General features: G+C 40.7%; 1 non-coding gene across 1 annotated transcript; it reads right to left on the reverse strand.

Moving 5' to 3' along the window:
• Positions 1-1,816: 1,816 nt before the first annotated feature.
• On the reverse strand, positions 1,817-1,951 carry LOC123288392 (small nucleolar RNA SNORA1). Its single transcript, XR_006532070.1, has one exon. It is a non-coding gene; the product is annotated as a small nucleolar RNA SNORA1 (small nucleolar RNA).
• Positions 1,952-4,161: the final 2,210 nt, after the last annotated feature.

The raw sequence follows: 4,161 nt of genomic DNA on the forward strand, positions 1-4,161 counted from the left end.
TTAGGGCAGCACACCAGGTTTAGGACCTTAGCGAGGATGTGGAGGAGCGTGGAAGAAATAAAGGCCAAAGGAGTTCAGCCACATCGGAATCTGGAAGAGCAGCTGCAAGAATGCTGGAGCCTGGGAAATACATATAGAGGCATGTTGAGTGACAAAAGCTAGGAAAGTGGCTCAGAGGGTCAGGTAGAAGAAATCAGTGCCCAGACTGTGGATTCAATTAGAAAATGCATAGCAAAAAAAATGACCTTGCTAACTTATCTTGTGAGCCTAATAAGGACTCTTTATAATATGCAGTCTGTACTGGACCAGGATGAGGCCAGCATGTGGACAGTACTGAGCCCACAGACGGAGAAAATAGGAGAACAAGCAGGCTGAGCAGGGAGCCAAGCATTCCGGAGAGCACCTTAGGCAGCATTTCCTCTGGATCTGGTGAAATTGCTTATGTTTGCATTTTCTAGACATCCTTTACTTTTTTGACTTATTGGTCAATAGCATCTATATTGCACCACATAGCTCAGGCTTTCAACTTTTTTGCACTTTTTTATTTAGAGAAAAGGAGAACTCTGTTGGGATGCTTTTATGTCTGCTGTATTCTGATTCATTTCAACTTTGTTTAATCTGACCAAGACCAAGTAAAATGTAACACTCTTGTCCCATTTCCAGTAGATCTTAAATTGATGCTTTGCTGCTGTTATCCCCTGAACGAAAAAGGGTAAAAGGAGTTGCTGTGAGAGGGACTTCCAACATCAAAAATTTTACCTCTGGGTTCTTCTTTGCAAACAGCTCCACATTACCCCCTCCTGTACAGATAAGCACATTTAAATGAGCCAAGTGCAAATGTAAGCATTGCATTAGAGTCTAAAGTTTAGGCTGTCACTCTTGGATTGAGGATATACAATATAGAAAGTAAAGGTGAGTAAGAAGCAACGTTCACATTACTCCTCATTTGCTCGTTTGATACATCTTCTGAGAAGCCTCAAGTGGGGAGCAGCTATGGCTACGGACTCCTCTCCCATAGTGGTTGGAAAGGAATTTCAAATGGTTCCAGCCAGAAGGAAGGGATGAGAAAGTTTTAGGAGTGGAAATGGAGCTGGTAAATAGCCTATCGCAAGAGTTGAGAAATAAAAGTCTGTTATTTGTGAGGCGGGTTCATCCATTGAAAAATCTGATTTTCTACTAAGATGATATAAAAACTGGCTAGATACCCAGACAGAAAGATGCTTCATCACCTGAGTGATCCTGAATGTCACTCCAGATGTGGGAGGCTGGGGGTGGGCAGCTGTGACAGCAAGGAGAGGTAATAGCAGTGTGAGCAAGGTGCTTCCCAGGTGAAAGAGACCAAATTCTCCCATTTTTTCCAAAATCTTGGGTGGTTTTGAAACACTAGCAGTCCCTCCAAGCATCTCCCTGTCATCACTGCTCTTTCTTTTTTCTTTTACATCAATAAATTTTTATCTAAGTAATTTCACATGTGATTCCTTCCAGTCACCTTAGTTCCTCCAAAGTTTAAGTCATAATCTTCAAGATGGCCCTCTTAAAAAGAAATTTTGCTCAATCCACAGTTGTCGTGTCAGTCAGTTCACACTTCTTTCAGTTGGGGTTCTTTGATCTCCACTTGAATATAGACATACTTTAAAAATTCACCTGTAATCTTTAGGATCCAATTTCTTCAACCAGTTTACTTTAGGGCCCTAGGAGTTAAACTGCAGGAAGTTCACTGCTATTTTAGCAAATGATCTAAAATATATTATTCCTTAATCATTTCTAATATTGAAAAGTCTTGTTACATCCAATTTTTACTCATTAGCCTAGCAAAAAATGTTACAGGTCTCATTGTCACTGCTGCAATACACGTACTGTGAGGGAAGGATGACATGTGTCTCAATATGGCCACAATAACAATTTTTGGACACCATTAGCAACAACGCCCATTTTCATCTAGAATGAGGCTTCTCTTTCTCCAGGGCTTTTTTGCAGCATCGGCCTTGTTGCCTCCAGTCAGCCTTTGGAACATAGCTATTTTAGTTGGCTTTTGGTTGGAGGACTTTATGACCTCACAGGCAGATCCTCACAAATCAGCTACCATGCTCCTAGAACCTTTTTATTCTACTTCTGAGTTCATCTCTTTGGCTGTGTCCCGAGACCTGGCTCACTCCAGTAGGTCATCCTGGACATTGTGGGGTCTTCTGCCATTCCTTACCCATGTCCCCGACCAACTAATTTTCTATAAAAGTAGATTTTCATTTTCTATAACTCCACTTCCTTGCTTTTCTCCCTCTGCCCTGTAGCTGTCAACTCAGCTGAATGCAGCCAACCCAAACCCTTTGTAATTTTTCTCTTCAGTGATTCACAATATATGTCCTCTTTGGCTTGGAAGAAACTTAATTTTAAGAATTCTACCCTTAAAGTTTCATATAGCATCATTGGCTCTGAGTCAGAGAGTGGGTATTATGCCGAAATACTTCTTGTCCCTATTTTGTGACTAGCACGGTGGGAATTCTGACATACGGCTATTTTAGACAGACTACTGGGAGAGTCTGAATAAACTTTAGAATTAGGTTCAGAAGGAAGAGAGGGAAGACATTTTAAATTAAAGCAAGAAAACCTTCTGTTTCCCACCCTGGTTATGTTGAGGCTAACAGGTTAGCTGATTTGTGGCTCTCTAAATATAATAAACAACGAATAAAAACAATCCAGTATTGGGGGCCCTCTTTGTGGCCCTCCAGTCAACTGGATGAGGCCCACTGGGGCTTTAGCTACTCCATGAGATTAGAGAGTTATAATCCCTCATAGGGTTTTGTAGAGCATTATGCAGATATTTATAATTATATTGTGAGGGAGAAATTAGATGTGTGGGTATGGGTTTTGGAGCAGGAGGAAGTGCAAAAGTACAGTAGAGGTAAAAGATTTACTGTGATGCTCTTTGGCAAAGCCTCTTCTGAATGAAAATGCCCTCAAAGTAACTGGAGCAGAATATCATCAGCTTGAGGGCTCTGAGTATAGCATTGTGCTGTGTGGATCAAAAGGAAGTCTAAGCTTTGATCCCTTTTCTTGGGTGGGGAATGGGATTTAGAGCTATGTCAATATCTACAAATTCAGTTCTAAGATGCTGGGAAGAAGCTTTGAAGCCAATAAAAAGCATAAGGTAGGATTTCATTGAAAGCAGTTATTCAGGAACATAGAGCAACGGTGTGGTTTATCAGGCTGGTGTTGGAGCATGGGATTGGGCATGTACCCTGAGACGGCCCTGCACCCAGCCATGCCACAAGGTCTGAAATCACTGCCATTGAAACACAGTCACTGGGGGGTGCCAAACAATGACTTCATGACCTTGGGAGCACCTGTCCAATCTGATGCCTCAATGACTAGTCAAGGACAGATGGTGGCAATCTTAACAGCTGAGTCTTAAATCACCACAGATGAATCAGCTTATTTCCCATGAAGCCATTATAAAATCCATGGGAGTGACAATGTAGACAGTCATAAAGCCTAAAAATAGTGATGGGAACATCTACCAAAAGTCTGATCCTGTGTTTTTGTTGCATAGAGAGGACTAAAAATTTGACGTTGTGATCATACCGTACTATAGTGTCCACACACTCAGCAGATGGATTTCTAAGGGCCCTTTGCTTCACCTTTAATAATTTTGAGGTAGTATTTATATAAATTACCAATGTTTTTCCAAAAGTAATAACTATAATCATTTAACAATTTCTAGTTCATAGAGCACTTTTTCATATATTACTTTATGAAAGAAATATCTTCTCTGTAAACCAATGTTGGGGCCCAAGGCAGGCTGCCTCAAAATGTGCCACAAGGGCATATTGCTTATTTTGAATAAAAGTTACTTAAGAAGAAGCTGATGCAAAAAGGGCGTTTTGACCCTCCTCTCTCTGTTCCCACTGGAAGCAGGAAATAAATCTCCCATGTGAAAGGCACTCTTCCTGCATCCTTATTACCAGAGCTAGGGGATTCAGGGCAGAGAAGCCTACAGAAATAAACCTCTCTACTTCTTTACTAATTTGCTACTGTAAACCCAAACTCTGCTTAAATTAAATTTATTGTTTCTTTGTGTAAAAATATATAAAAGATTCTTGCTTTGGTCATTTTTTTGAGCATCTTTTTTTTGATGAGGAAGATTGGCCCTGAGCTAACATCTGT

The sequence above is a fragment of the Equus asinus genome, chromosome 1 (assembly GCF_041296235.1).
Source record: "Equus asinus isolate D_3611 breed Donkey chromosome 1, EquAss-T2T_v2, whole genome shotgun sequence".
Classification (NCBI taxonomy): Eukaryota; Metazoa; Chordata; class Mammalia; order Perissodactyla; family Equidae; genus Equus; species Equus asinus.